The sequence below is a fragment of the Pinus tabuliformis genome, chromosome 5_1, assembly GCF_031772625.1.
Source record: "Pinus tabuliformis cultivar Carrire ecotype Pingquan chromosome 5_1, CPIR1, whole genome shotgun sequence".
NCBI classification, from domain to species: domain Eukaryota; kingdom Viridiplantae; phylum Streptophyta; class Pinopsida; order Pinales; family Pinaceae; genus Pinus; species Pinus tabuliformis.
The window spans coordinates 749,423,261-749,440,173 of record NC_142305.1 but is presented as its reverse complement, the minus strand read 5'-3'; positions in this window follow the sequence as shown (position 1 = coordinate 749,440,173).

Below are 16,913 nucleotides of genomic sequence, written 5' to 3'. Positions count from 1 at the left end.
TTGCTCACTACTCTCCATGAATGATGGGGTAAGGGTTGATGTTCCTCCACTATTGTTGATTAGTTTTATTATCAAAAAAGAAATAAACAAAAAGGGGTATACTAAGCAAAAGGTTTACCAAGCAACTGTGAACTGTAGAATACCTCATGGCGAACCAAGAATTACGGGCAAGAAATCTCCCCGAATGTTGTGTTCGGTGTATCACAGTTTACAAGGAGGTCGATTCAGTTACTTAAGGATGGATATCAACCTGGAGTTGTCCTCCCATATATACCCAAAGGTACGTGGAGGCCCAGTCCATATAAACGTTGTCTAATGCAAAACCGCACAGTGAGAGCATTCCCATATACTTTACGTACTGTAACACTACCCTATATACCATACCCAAAGGTACATGTATGAGCTAGATATACTCATGTATGTGGAATGAGGTATCACACTCGGGATGTATTGTAGACAAGTTAGCAACAGCTGCTTCGTTTTATGACGCCGGAACACGTCTTTAGCCTAGAACCACTAAATGTTCTTGTTAATGACAATGCTCCATTAGGTAAATTGATGTTAATTTTAAGTTGATCTTGCTTAGGATTTTCCTTTCAAGTTCACCATGTGATGTATTCTAAAATTGCTAGGAATGCAACTATCACAACAAGCATTCTTTCCATTCAATTTAGAGATGAAAATCCTAGCTACTTAGGGATAGAGCAATTAGATTTCTTTTGATCAAAGAGCAAAGAGCACAATCTAAATGCAATTTCCCTACACTATTCCTATCAACACACTCAAACTTTTTCAATGCAACATGCATGTATTTCTTTTCGATTCCCTTAATGTGAATATGAACAAAAAGGAAATATGCACATACAATCAATCAATCTTTCATATGAACGAAGACTTTTACGACAATTCAAATTCGAAGGAAGAGAAGACTTTACAACACTTTCTTTCGAATGAAGATTAATCAATTATATCCTAACTTTGACTATTGATCGATAATGACAAAGAAAACATGAAGAAACATTAATCAATCCTATCAAAGTTGGGCTAGACCAGGAGATAAAAACTCATTTTCTGAGACATAACATTCATTGATCAATCAACAAATAGTCAAATAGAGAAAATTTGGCAAAAAACTCTTTCCAAAGGTGGGAAATGTATCCTATGAGGATCAGCGCAACCCAGAGTGGGAGACAGTGCAGTTCATAGCACTGTCCCTAAGCAAGGGATGCTCTAGAGTGCACTATGTCTGTCATAGGCCCGTGCTAGTGATAATAAGCCATTTCAAGAGGAAATTTGACACATTTTTAACCAATTTTTCAAAGTAAACAACTGAATTAGAATCGATGAACACAAATAAAGTCTACAAGGATGTCTTAGGAGGTGGATAAGCTACTAGGAAAGAGGATTCTTCCCTAGCGGAGTCGCCAATTTGTTTTGGAGAATTTAGCATCTACGGATAAACACTAATTCACTAGACAAGTAGTTGTGCCTAGAACAATAGTTTAAAGTGCTTTAAACATTTCCAATAAACAATAGATAAGAAGAGGGGATAAAAGGCCTACCTGTAGTTTCTCTTTCCTCTCGTCTCCCTTGTATCGATTTTGTCGCTCCTTCCTGTACTTAATCCTCTTGAGAAGTACCCTATAAACACAACAAAAAACAAAAACCAATCAAAGCATATGATCCATTGAATATAAATGAAAGGAATCAGAAGCAATTCATACATATAAGCATTATGAAAGAACACAACATATGGAAAAAGGCTCAAACACTTTATTAGATAGAAGAAGGAATTACAACCATCAGTTTCTGATTCAAAGTCATTCTGCTAGCTTGGATCCCACCGAAATCACATCAAAAGCAAGACAAGCTTGTGGCATCACATCATTTGCTCCAAAGTCAAGTCTCATAGCAACATTATCTCCTTACAATTTAATATAATCCAGCCCCTGATCACTTAGATAAGTAGTTAATTTATAGGAAGATGAAGAAGGTTTTTTCATTAATGGTGACATTGAATGGCCTTCCATAGTTAGAATTAGCTCCATGCAGGAAGGGATGAGAGGATAGGATGCTCCTTAACTCATTCCTCATCCATTTTCAAGCTCATAGGAGTTGATAAGATAAGGAAACTTGTAGATGACTCCAAAAGATAAGAATATTCCCCAAACCCTATGTGAATTTCACTCATTCTCGCCCATCGCAGGTGAAAGGAAGTCTAAGTGCTCTACAGAGCACCCTGGCAGTGGACTTAACTACTCTGCAGTGCACCTTCATAAGGGCTTATCTGCGCTGGTCCCTCTAGAGGCAATTTCTGGATGTCTTCAAGCCATGAAACTGTCTGGGAATGAGGCATTCATAGGGGTGACTTGTTTAGGGAATGAAACAACTAAAATTAGGGTTTAATGAGCCCTAAAATATTGATCTAGATGTTGGGATTTGATGTGCCCAAATGGATCTGTAACAAAAAGTCACATAGTTTGCAATTCAATTAAAAACATACGTAGACACCACAACAACAAATATACATTATTTATTAAATAGATTAGTGAGGTTTTTGAACCTAAACTACTTTCCCAAAGCATATACATAGGTCTCTAGAACCACAATCATCCATAAAACAAACCAAAGAATAGCCAAAATTTGTTTCCTCATTCATAGACTCCATGTTTATACTTATGATCCTTGTTTGTTAGCCCTACAATTTAACAACTCACTAGTAGAAAATGAAAAATTAGTGACTAGGTGACTAAAAATGTTACTCACTTCAAATTTTCCATGTGAAATACTACAAAAAATGAGGAATATTAAGTGACCCAACTTAAAAATACTAACATAAACAACTAATTTAGTCTCGGGTCCAAATATACAACTAAAAATGACAAACATGAATGACTAATTTAGTCTAAGAACAAAAATACAACTACCAGATAAGTACTACAATAATATGAATTAGTTGTTTATGTTAGTCATTGTAATTGTGCATGGAAACTTCAAGATGATGAATGAAAATCCATGTGAACAAAACCTAGTCAATAATCCTTACCTAAAAAAAAACATGAAAGTGTGCTTGGATTTGTAAAATAAGACATCAAAACTTAAAAGTGTGCCTTCATTTGTAACATAAACATGTATAAAAACCTTCCATGGCAATACATTTAACTTCTATATCTAAGTCTTATGGTCACCTCAAAGTACTAGGGAAACTCTAATGTGATTGGTGCAAATATAGTTCATAACCTATTATCACAATACAAATTCGACCCTAATCTGAGAAGCCCACAATTTAAAAAAAACACATACTTTAAACTCTTGGTGCCATGGATTCACTCATAAAAACTTTATTTTTCTCCATGCTTAATGGAGTATTACTCTTCCCATTCACTCAAAACATTATTCCTCAATGCCACTAACACATATCTCCACATTAAACAATGTTTGATAACTTGAAAACTTGGCGCCCTAATTCATCAATTCACATTCAAAACTCTGATGGAGGGTATGGTATAGAGCACTGGAAAAGGAAGGTTTCCCATGAAAGTGAAATATCTTTGGCAAGAACCTGCATAGTCATCACAGGGGATGACATTGTTTTGAGGATTAGCCTAGCAATAATCATTGTTAGAACATTGTTCAAATTCCAGCCTCATTTGTAACCCTTCAAAGCATACATCATACACCTATCTCACCAATATTAGACTTGAGGTCACTCCCACCTCCGTAGGACCATGGCAATGATAGTGAGAATCGAACCTGCGACCCACAACAAGTGAAGTCCTTCATTGTAGTATGAGAAATGTACACTAATTTCATGTAAAATAATACTAATATGCACATTGAAATATATGATAAAGAGTGCCATTACACAGGTTTGAGAAAAATTCAACGATTTTTCATTTTTTTTGTTAAAAAAAATTGTTTCCCTTTCTTTGATTTGCAAGTTCATTTTTCTTGCACTGATAAAGCTTGTTATCTTTTATGTCTCTAATCTTATTATTATCTTTAACGCTTTTGGTGAATGAGTTGATTCAAAAATGTTGTTCATCAATTTCACCTTGAAATGTACATGGGACCCACCAAGTCAAAACCAAACCTTCTAGTTACTTAAGCTAGTCCATTCAATGAAACTCAAGGAGGTATTTGATCTAGTTTGGAGTGATGAAAAATGAAAAAACAAAACTGAACAATGCAATACTTTGTTTCCTTAAAGTTCATTTCTTGTGACATTTTCCTTCATGGACCATCTGTCTTTTGTAATCTTTTGTGTGTCCTTACTATCCATTGTTTCTAAATCTTAATATTTTGTAGGTATACATCTTTTTTGACTTTCCAAATCATTAGGTTTAGTCAAATATCTTGGCATAGGTATATGGTTAGATCCTTTGTAATTCTTCAAAAAAAAACCCTAGATAGTTGTGATGTAACAAACATGCTAATCCTTTAGGCCTTCAGCTAAATATCTAGAGGGATTGAAAGGGTTGGATATTTATTTTATACAATAGAAATATTTCTTCTTATTGGGAAAGTTGCAATGCGTACATTGTATATCTTGGTTCAATCTTCTGAAAAAAAATTAGGTCCAAGTTTATGCTTGTAGATATTTTCCAATATTTTCTCTGGTGTTTGAATGTTTCGGAGAATTTTATTTCCAAACCTTCTCCTATTTTCATGAAACAATATTTGAAACATTGTAAATTTTTTATTAGGTTGGAGGCTTTTGGGGAATATTTAGTATGTTTCTTTGTGTAGGGTGTGGCAATGTTCAACTACAAAAAACTTCATCTTTAAAAGGTTAAATATTTGTAATTTTTTTCAGTTGTTGGAACATCCATGAGTAATGGATTCTTGGTGTGATTTTCTATCATATTCATTAAAAATGCTTTCCCTATAGTGATTATTGCGTCAAGAGGCGCTCTCCAACCCAATATGCAAGAGATGTTTTAGTGTCCTGTTCTACCTTGTAAACATTTCGACTGGGTCAAATTACATAAAAATAATATAAAATAATAATATAAAAAAACTCCAGTAGGTCAAAATAAAATAAAATAATAAAACATAACGTTAAAATAAAAAATAACTTCATGGTTTCACCCATGTTATTGAACCATGGTATTCATATGCATTATAACCTATTTAAAGGGTGAAATTTAACCAACCTGGATCTATCTTAACTCTAGGTATATTCCAAATGATGAGATGGATCATATCTCTTGAGTCTATCCTTCATATCTTTCCATGTCTATGCATTTATAAAAACCTATGATTGGTGGAAACAACATCTAGGTTTTAGAATAACTTGTGAGGTATATATTCAATAACTAGTGAAAATCTTGCAAGAGTGCATTCCAACATCCATGTTGCAAATGCATTCAGACTCTTAATGAAGTTAGCATATTTTTTTAAATCTTTGCGTCTAACATATTGAAGATTATATGCTTTTTATTTTTATATTTTTTTGACTTCTCATACCTATAGGCTTGTAGCCACTGCTTCTACAAGTAGGATCATTATATCTCTCATGGATAGCACAACCCATATTATTTTCTAAAACATCCTTATTATATTACCATGACCAAGAAAACCTTGGAATGAATTGATACAGAGTTTGATATGACTTACAATTCATATTTGGTGCAATTTAGACTTACAACTCAGATTTGGTGCAATTAAATCCTTAGTCACATGGTTTGGGTTCATGTTTAGGTTTTGCTACAATTAGGTTCAACACAAATTCTAATTTTGGGTGAGGTTGAGATGAGGGTCACAATTAGGTTTTTCTTATACATTTTGTGTGTGTGTGTGTATCCACATTCTATGGAAACCTTATGAGCACTTCCTCTTATTTTGAGGATGGCACCGAGGTAAATCAACTAGTGTTAGTCATTAGTAGCGGAATGGGGACATCGAGTGATGCCTAATAATATTCATAGAGGAAGCCAACTTGGGGATTTGACCATATGACCTACTACTTGTAATTCACAATACTCAACTGCTTGTGCCAACCCATTAGGCGACACTTAAAACAACTAGTTATTGACTTTTCCACATTCCAAACAAAGATCCCAGACATAGAAAAATTGGAAGATGAGGTCACAATAGGCCCTCCTTAAATAGGAGACATAAATCCAATAACATAAACATAATTAAGTTGAAGTGGTCCATAAAAGTGTGTAGTTCCCCCCTCCTACCCCCACTTTCCATATTTTAGTTTGTGATACAAACAAACTTAAATGAGGAATTTCTTCATGGAGCTTAAGAGCTTAAACTTAGAGTACATAGGATCCCCCTTCTAATAACTCACTTTGACCCCGTATAGATAGGCTCCTCTTTCCTTCATGACACTCTATATTTGAAGGACATCACTCTTGATTGGGCATGGATGGGCGTTGATTTCACTCTGCTCCTCTACTTTTGGTCATTGAAGGATCAACTTAGAGCTCTCTGAGCCTAGAGAAGACCATCCTTGCTCCCATCCTCATAGAAGATCTTCCTCAATGTGGATTGTTGGCCCTCAGTTTTGATCATTTTTGTCTATAATAAATCCATTCATTTATCACCATAGTCCATCTTATTTCACTTACATAAGCTTCATTTTATTCCTATTTTTCATATTTAGGTAACTAAATTTAGTTTTTCAATTTTTAGAACTCTTTGTAAAGATTGGGTTTTAAGAGTAAATTTGGACTCCATTAAAAATTCTCGTAATAGATTCATTAAAGTCATATGTGTAGGGCACTTGGGTGAGATTTGAGTGCATATTTGGAAATATTGGGAACCACGAATGAAGGAACACCTATTGGTTTAGTCAAACTAAGAAAAGACAGGTCTAGTGAACGCTGGTCAAACTTGACCTGCCATTCAGAAATCCCTAGTAAAAAGGGGTAAATTTCTTATTTTGTGGGATTTTCCTAATTTTGTGAACCAGAATTGATGATTTTGACCTGTATGGATTGATTAGGATAGATAAGGTTATTAGAGCCATTATAGCAAAGTTTGTTTATGATTTTCCTATTTAAACAAAGTTCATAAACCATTCAAAGTGTGTAATTTTTTATTGATATTATTGGAGACTTTTGAGATAATTTGAAGAATCAATTCTATTGTTCTATTGTTATTCATGTTGTGAGTGTTTGATCAAGTTATATGTAACTGAAGAGTTCTTCAGGTGTACAAGGCAAGGTTGGAGGGGCCCCATACCAAGCTAAATACACTTTGGTTAAATTATGTATAAATCAACATAGTTTTGATTCAGTATTTCTTGTTTCAGTTTTATGATTCATTTTCTTAGATGTGTTATGTTTTTTTTATGATTTCTGGATGTTTTTGGTTTAAGATCTAATTTTTATATGAAAGGACAACCAAGGATTTAAGTTAATTCTCTTTCTATTAAATTATGAATTATAGCTAAAAATCATTCTTTTGCATTTCTTGAATTGTTTCTTGAATTCTAGTTTATGATTTGATGCAATGGTAATGTTGTTGGAGTAGAATTGTGAGGAAGGACAACCAGGACCTCCTAAGTTAGGAGCCTCTTCCCTTGCTATCTACACTCACAAACTACTTCTTTCTAGTTTCTCTCATTGGGGACAGAACTGTGAGGAAGGACAACCAAGACCTCTTAAGTTAGGAGCCTCTTCCTTTCCCTACTACATCTTGAATCAAAGACTTTTTAGTTTCTTTAAATTTAGAACTTATTTGTAATATTCACTTTCTTTAACCTTTGAGTCTTGCCTTATGAAATTGATTGTACCTGAAATCCATATGTTTTGGACATGCTTCCAACTCTACAAACTCGGATTGACAGGTAAAACACATGTGTTAGTTCACTTCATAAAATTGACCTGACATTTTTGGGCCATTGCAGAGGAAGCATATTCATATTTAATCAAAATAAGAATATCATTTAGAAAAACAAACAAAAAACATAAAAAATTAATTAGGATTTTTCATTATAGTCATTTATGCCTAGACAAAGAGATGAAAAGGGTAGATAAACCAAACAAGACCCCGCAACTACTAAACCATTGGTAGAAGTAGGAATACCTCCATTTGAATTAACTACACCAATTGTTGGATAACCAACTTTAGAAGAGTTAGAGGAAAAAAACGTTTAGGACAAAGGCTAACTCTTGTTGAAAGACAAACTTGGTTAGATTATGAAGTGAAGAGAAAAAAGAACATATAGGAAGATCTTCCATAGGAAAACAAAGAGAGCAAGAGAACCAATTGATTGGCCTATTCTTGAACAAATAGATCAACCTATATTTGAAAAAATAAAGCAATATGAATCTTAAATTGTTACTGAAACATTTGAAACTACTGAAAAATATATGGCAGAAGAAGAGCAAGGATCTAACATCCTCACTCCAGAGCAAAGGTGACAATATGAAAAGCAACAAAAATAATGGAAAAGAAGAAGAGAAGAAGAGGCAAGAAGACAAGCAGAAAGGAAAAGAGAAGAAGATGTAAAAAGAGAATATGATCATAAGAGAAAACAACATGCAAAAATAGAAAATGATTAAGAACCTACTTTTGGATTTCCAATTGTAGATACTAGAGCAATTCTAGGAGAAGAGGTAAAAATGAAGAATATTCCACCTTTAGTTTTACTACATTTCTATGGAATGTCTTATCAAGATCCTGATTCATTCATGTTTGAATTTGATATCTTATGTTGAACTTATAGATATATTGATGATACACCTAAGCGTCGGCTTTTTCTTGCTACTCTTAAAGCAGCTGCATTAAAATGGTTTATGGGATTACAAGAACACTCGATTACTTCATGGGAAAAAATGAAGAAAATTTTTCTTAAGAAATATCAAGCCTATTGTAGGCCTAGAGATTCAAAAGAAAATATTTTTAGATGTCTCAACAAGAAGATGAGAGTTTGGAAGAATATTTAGAACAATTTCTTTACAACTTGCAAAAATCCAAACAACATTCTCTAAATCCTGACACCATTAGAACAATTTTTCTCAAAGGAATATGAGATGAGTATCTTGATACTGTCAATGTTATGGATAAAGGAGATATTTCATAGTTATCATTCGATGAAATTGTTGAATTATGTTAGAAGTACTCTAGAGGTAGAACCAAAATGGGAAAAAGAGATATAACTTCAAGAGCTTCTAAATTAGCAACAGAAAGAGTAAGAAGTGCAGAATTAGGGAGTTTTTTAGAAAAGTTTAAAACAGATCTTTTGAGCACCTTAGGAACACAAGTTTATATATTGAAACCAATGAAGAAACAACAAGAAGAAGAACAAATACTATCAATATTTTGTCCTAAGTGTAGGAAGAAGCATCCTTTATGAGAATGTCATTTGGATAATATACATGTTTGTGGACTTTGTACAGAAAATCATGTTACAGACGATTATCCAACATTAAAAGAGTTGCAAGCAGGCTAATTAGAAGAAGCTCAAGGATTTTATTATATGGCACCAAGAAAATCTTGGAAACTACGTTTTGTAGCTACAACTCAACAGTTTCCTCAAGAAATTCCCAAAAATTTTCATTATCAAAATTCATGAAATACTCCATAGCCATGGCAGGTTTGGCCTCCTCAACAAAATTTGAACCAACCTTCTCAAATTTGGTGAGGATATGATTATGGAGCCCAACCTCCCCAACAATTTTACCCTGAACCACCATATCCACAATAATATCAACAACCGTATCCTCAATAATCAATTCCATATCAACAATTCCAGCAATCCTCTCAACCAAATCCATTCACAAAACAATCAATGTTTGCACTAAATAAACCTCAACATCTTCATCTACCTTCTAACCAACCACCACCCAAACCAGCTCAATTACCAGCTCAACTAGTAGAAAATCTGAGTAATAGAGTGGAAAGGCCAGCCTATAATGTGGAAGAAACAACATTATTTCCTACATATTCTATTCTTCCTATTCAAGACATCCACTTGAGGTTAGTAAAAGTTCTACAAAAATGTTCTCCACTAATCATAGAAGAACAAATTGAAGAAGGAGAACAATCTGAAAATTCTAATACAAGGAATCAAATTCAGAAAACCAAAATGATTATGAATCAAACACCACCTTTCCCAAAAAGGTTAGTGGATCGGAAAACTTTAATTTCTCTTCCTGAATTTGATATCATAGATGAACTAAAGAATTATTATGTCAAAATTCATTTGTTGCAAGCTATCAATGATATTCAAATCTATGAAAAAAAAATAAAGGTATTATGTATTAAGAAAACTGGCATAAAGAAAACAAATCCACCCACAATCCAGGTCATTGGAAAACTAGCTAGTCTGATGTCTACAAAAACAACAATTGAAAAATATATTGATCAGGGGATACCTATGGTTACCATTTCAATCAATAATTATTCAGTTCTTAAAAATTTAATTGATCTAGGAGCTGTTATAAACATCATGACAATAGAAACTATGAAGTATTTAAAACTGCCAAATATACGACCTACTACTACAATTTTAGAACTAGCAGATAGATCTAAAGTTGTACTGGAAGGAATACTTGAAGACATCATTGTTTTTTTGGATTCATGGGAATACCCTGTAGACTTTCTAATATTGCAACAAAAAACAAATTTAGGAGGCCATCTTTAATTCTTGGCAGACCATGGTTAGCCACAGTATATGCCTTCTTTCGATGCTGATAAGGAAGCATGATCATAGCACATGGAGATGAAAGGAAACATATTACACTCTATCCTCCTACTCAATCTCCTTCTATACTATCATGGCCTGATGACCAACAAGAATAAACTCTACCTGTTTTAAGCATTAGTCAAGCCTTTAATTTTAGAGAAGAAAAAGAAAATGGGGATTTAATAGACCCTTTTATCTCAGACCCTGATATTTCTAAGTAGCTACAAATAACACAATATGAAGCTGCAAATCATCTTTTAAATCAATGTTTTCAGGAAAATTATTTTATTCGATCATTGCAGAATTCATATGAAAGCATTTTTCCTGTCAACCCAACTACCAATTCTCAAAGAAAAATCATTGAAATCAATCCTGGAAAGAATTTAGATATCGGTAATAATCTACAATCATCACAAGAACAATTGTTAATTGTATTGTTATAGAAATATTCAAAATCTTTTGCCTGGGGACCATACATACATGCAAGGAATCCATCCAAAAACATGTATCCATCACATTTACATAAATGAAATAATCAAACCAGTAATACAACCACAAATAAGAATGAATCCCATGATGAAGGAGACAGTGAAAGAGGAGTTGCAGAAACTATTACAGGTAGGATTTATCTACCCTATCTCTGATGGTCAATAGCTTTCTCCCTTAGTTGTGGTGCCAAAGAAAAATGACAAATGGAGAATATGTGTAGACTATCGAGAACTGAACAAAAAAACATTGCAACATCATTTCCCACTACCATTCATTGATCAAGTACTAGACTCAGTAGCAGGGAAAAAGTTATTTTCCTTTCTTGATGGATTTAGTGGATACAATCAGATCGAGATAGCATTAGAAGATCAGAATAAAACTACATTTACTTGTCCATGGGGAACATATGCTTATAATGTTTTACCTTTTGGACTATATAATGCACCTGCTACATTTCAAAGAGTAGTCCTAGCTATCTTTGCAGATCTTATATATGAATGTGTTGAAGTCTACATGCATGATTTTACTATTTATGGAAGTACATTTGATGATTATTTAAAAAACCTTGAAAAAATTCTAAGAAGATGCATAGAAAAAAAATTATCCCTCATCAATGAAAAATGTTTATGATGTTAACTGAAGGGATAGTGTTGGGACACCACATTTCCTCTTCTAGAATTAAGGTAGATCCAGCAAAGATATGAGTCATTGTAAAATTAATGCCACCAAAAACATAGAAATAAGTAAGAAGTTTCTTGGGATATGCATGCTACTATAGAAGATTCATCAAAAATTTCAGTAAAATAGATTTACCCAAGATCAAATTTCTTGCAAAATACATTGAGTTTCAATAGACTACAAATTGTCAAAATGTATTTGAAAAACTGAAAGAGAAATTGTCTATAGCACCCATTCTTAGAGGACCAAATTGGTCATTTCCATTCCACATATCTACTGATGCATCAGACATAGCTATAGGAGCATCCCTAGGACAAAAATATAATAAGTTTAACCATGCCATTTATTTCATAAGAAAAAATTTAACTCTGGCAAAATTAAACTATACAGTAACTAAAAATGAAATGCTAGTTTTGTACATGCAGTCAATAAATTTAGACATTATATAATAGCCTATCAAGTATTTATTCATACAGATCATTCAACCATTAAATATTTAATGAAAAAACAATTACCAATGGCAGAATTACTAGATGGTTGTTATTAATGCAAGAACTCAATATCATTGTTCTAGATCGCCCAGGAAAAGATAATCAAGTGGCAGATTTTCTGTCAAGACTTAATTCTCTTGATGATCTTATCCCTATTTTGGACAACTTTCATGACGAGCACCTGTTTTCTATAACAACTAAAACCCCATGGTTTGCAGATGTAGCAAATTATTTATCATTTGGAATATTACCATCCCATTTCAATAGCAAGAAGAAAAGAAAAATAATTAGAGAGATTGCTAGATATACTTGGGTCGATGGTGACCTCTTCTATACTATTCCTCATATTTAAATAAAAAAATGTGTAAGAGAAGATGAAATTATTGATATTCTAAAAGCATGTCATGATGAACCGTATGGTGTCCATGTTGCAGATAAACGAATAGCATACAAGGTACTCAAACTTGGCTACTATTGGCCAACAATATTCAAATACTCAAAGAAATATGTCAGAAGATGTGATAGTTGTCAAAGAAATCGAAGACCTATAGTATCAGATGAAATTCCATTAAAACCATAAGCACTTATAGAACCATTTGAACAATGGAATATAGACTTTGAGGAACCTATTAACCCGCCTTCAAATGGAAATAAGTACATCTTAGTATGTACATGCTATGTTACAAAATGGGTAGAAGAAAAAGCAGTGCCACGAGAAACAGAAGAAACAATGATTTCTTTCCTCTTTGAAGAAATTTTTGTAAGATTTGGAGTTCCAAGACAAATTGTTACAGACCAAGGAACACAACTCACTTCTAAACTTGTCTAAAATCTTACATAAAAATACAAAATCAAGCATAAAAGGTCTACTCTGTATCATCCACAAGAAAATGGACAAGTGGAATCTACTAATAAGGTTATGGAAAACATCATGAAAAATACAGTGCAAATGAACAAAAAAGATTGGTCAGACAAATTAAAAGATGCATTATGGGCATACAAAGTTACATGGAAAAAAACCACTGGATTCAATCCATGTCAATTGGTATATGGTAAAGAAGTTCTATTATCAATTGAATTTCAAATTCATACATTCAAAGTTGCAACAAAATTGGGATTGGACCTGTCAAAAGATCAACAGCAAAGACTTATGCATCTGATTGAACTAAACAAGATCAAACAACAAGAAGTTGTGCATACATCACTAGTACAACAACAGAGAATCAAATAGCATGACAAAATTATCAAAAACAATTTTTTCCAGAAGAGAGATTGGGCACTCCTTTTTTACTCCAAGTACAAAGATTTCAAAGCTAATTTCACTACTCGTTGGCTTGGGCCATATGGAATAGAAGCAATATTATACAATGGAGGAGTCAAGATTAAAACAATTGATGAAGCAACAATTTCATTTCTAGTTAATGGTTATAGGCTCAAAGTTTGTAACAAACTATCAATACAGAAGACTTTTAGAACAAAGTCTCAACATAAAACAATATCGAAGTATTGGAACAACATAGTAATATGCCTTGCCTACTTCCAGAATAATAATAATAATAAAGGAGTTTGGTTGTGAAAATCTAGGATATTGGCACAATACAAACTTGAATTCATATCGGAAAACCAACTTGTTTGGCCAATATAAATTCTATTTTATGTTTTTTTTCAAATTTCATTTTGCAAAATCAAATTCCAAAATTCAAAGACTTGAGGACAAGTCTCAAGATCAACAAGGGGGAATATTCATAATAAACCAACAAACTATGCATATGTTTTGCAAAAGGGACTTGAGACATCATAATCAATATTCATCAATAAGGGAGCTGAACAAGATCAATGTCATATATTATTGTAGAAGGGACCTGATTATTCATCATAAATCAACATCAGAGGGACCTGAAAAGTAGCTACAAGCATCTACAATCCAGAAAACTCATTTAGTAGAATTCATTTTTAAGTCAAAGTATTGTTATCATTAGCACAAGGTCAAGTATTGGCAAAAGAGCAAAGGTCGTCATCAACAGAAGAAAATCATTGACAATGAGCTATCAAGTCAAAGAAAAGTAATGTAAGTTTAAAATATTCTTAATGCCTTCGATTTTGAAAATATTTCTAAGATTGATAACCTAGTTTAAACTTGAATATGAAATACTCCTAGCCATATATATATATATATATCATCAAACATTATCCTACCTTACCCTACATTGTATACATTCATTCATCACATCGTCAATCACATCACTTGCAAATTTGAACCAAAAATTTTGGCCACATCTCCTTTTTGAGAAAAAAAATTGTTGGTCATGGAAAAATTGTCTACACAACAAAGAAGGATTAGTTTATGTGCCTACCAAATAAGAATAGAGAGGGTTAGTATCATTATATATATACTTAATCTTTCAAAAATAATTTGATTTGAAATGACCCAAGATTATGGTCATTTCAAAACAAATATCAACACATAAGTATATGATGAAAAGGGACAAATATGCAATGATAAAGGCATGAATATGCAACATGCAAACAAGTATGGTGGATATAAGAAAACATAGTGCATGCAATGGAAAAATCATAAGCTAAAGTCCTAATGGTAATGAGTATTAAAAACTCTAATCTACAAACTATGATGCAACATAAAACAAGTGTCGAAGGAGTGTACAAAGGATAGCACGGTCATAAGTAAATGAACCATGATGCATTAACACAAGTGGCAGCCAAAATCGAAAAATGAAAGGTTAGCTAGTCAAATCAAGCAGCAAGAAAATGGTCAAAAACGTTTTCAAAGGATTGAACACTATCTGCGTATGATATCCTTCATCATCATAGCTAAACCTAGCTCAGAATTGAGGACAATACTGTGTATTCATCCATAGCTCAAGAAAACAAAAAGAACCTTGATTGAAAGAGAAATACGTAGAGAGAAAAATGCAAAAAGTGAAGGGAATTGTGTGGGAGAGAAGAACCCTGTGTAGTGGAGGAATTGGGTAAAAAAATTGCATGGAATTGCAAGGAGGGATTGGAGGAACTCCGTGGAGAATAAGGAGAAGCATTTTTAAAGAAGGAGAGAGTGACCATTTCCTCTGTGCTGAGCTAACGTTTCTCTCCAACAAATTTTGAAAATCATGTAGTGATTAGGTAAGAGTCAATTCTGGGGTCTCCTCAACAACTAAAAGATTTCGAAGAAAGGGTTTAACTTAAGATTTAGTTCAGATGTGTCATAATGAGAGAGAAACAAGACTCCAGTTATGGATTTGCAATGCTCTATCACCATAAATATACTCTACCACCTGTAGAATCCACGATTTTTCGAGATGTTGGAGAAGAGTTTAATTGAAACTGTATGTTTACACAGGAAGGAAAAAACCATTAACAAGAGATTTCTACAAGTTTTCTACATGTCACTTGCAGTTCAGGTATCAAAACCATGATTTCCTCATGCAATTTTTGTCAAAAAAAATTCGCATAAAAATACAGTGAGTGTTATTTCAAATACACAATACGCAGTTTTTGAAATAAAGAGGGCTTTTCATAAATTTTTATGAGGAAATTTTGCAAAAGAAGAGAGATTTAAATACAATTTGCAAAACAGTGAGATATTTTTCTTACAGTGGAGATTTTTGTTTTGGGTCTTTTACACAGTAAGAGTTTTTATTCAGTTTACAAACAAAGAATTTTGTTTGGATACCATTTGTAGTAGAAGACAGGGAAATTGAAGATTTAAAGGTAGAGGAAGTAATCTCATTTTTTTTCAAAGCTACAGAGATCTGGTAAGTACATTCACCATGATTTTTATCCAAGGATTGCATGAATAAGAAGGTTAAAATTATATATTTTTCTTGCTATATTCATAATGAGATTATTTATTGGACAAGGCCATATTAATTGGTACACAGAGCATATGCAAATGGCAACCAAAATGGAACCTAAATCACACAGGAGTTCATAAAACATTTTGAACATGGAAAAACTAGAGTTGGTGAACTCTCTATACCATTGAATCCAACCTTTCTTTCTCAGGCATTAGATCTTCCTTTGATAGGAGAAGAGTATCACAAGGGTTTTCATTTTAAGGAGAAGGGATGGACCTTTTTCCTGGAGAAACCAAGGAAGGGATCCTTTGACAAAACAAAAGGGATTCAAAGAGATTGGCTCAAAGAACCATGGTCAGAATTAGTTTTGATTATCCAAAATTATTTCACTTGTGATAGTCGATATAGTGTGGTATATCTCTATCATATTAAATTGCTTTAACATATAAAAGGAGATTGTAAAATCAACTTACCTTACTTCTTTTCAAAGAGCTTAACTAAAATTATAGAGAATGTAAAAAAGAAAAACAGAAGCTAAAGAATCCAATATCTATCATTATGGGTTAATCAAGATACTTGTTGAGTATCAGGCAAGGAACAAATGGATACTTTGGAAGGAGTTTTTGGTTGCACATCATTTTGAAGAAAAAACAATAGGAAATAAGGAGAAGCTTGAACAATCACATGTCACAAGAAGTATTATGAATTATCCTTTATATCTTAGGACGAGATTGAAGAAAAAGCTAGATGATACTATGATAGAGAAAGAAAAATCATTTTTGTCCATTCCTAGGA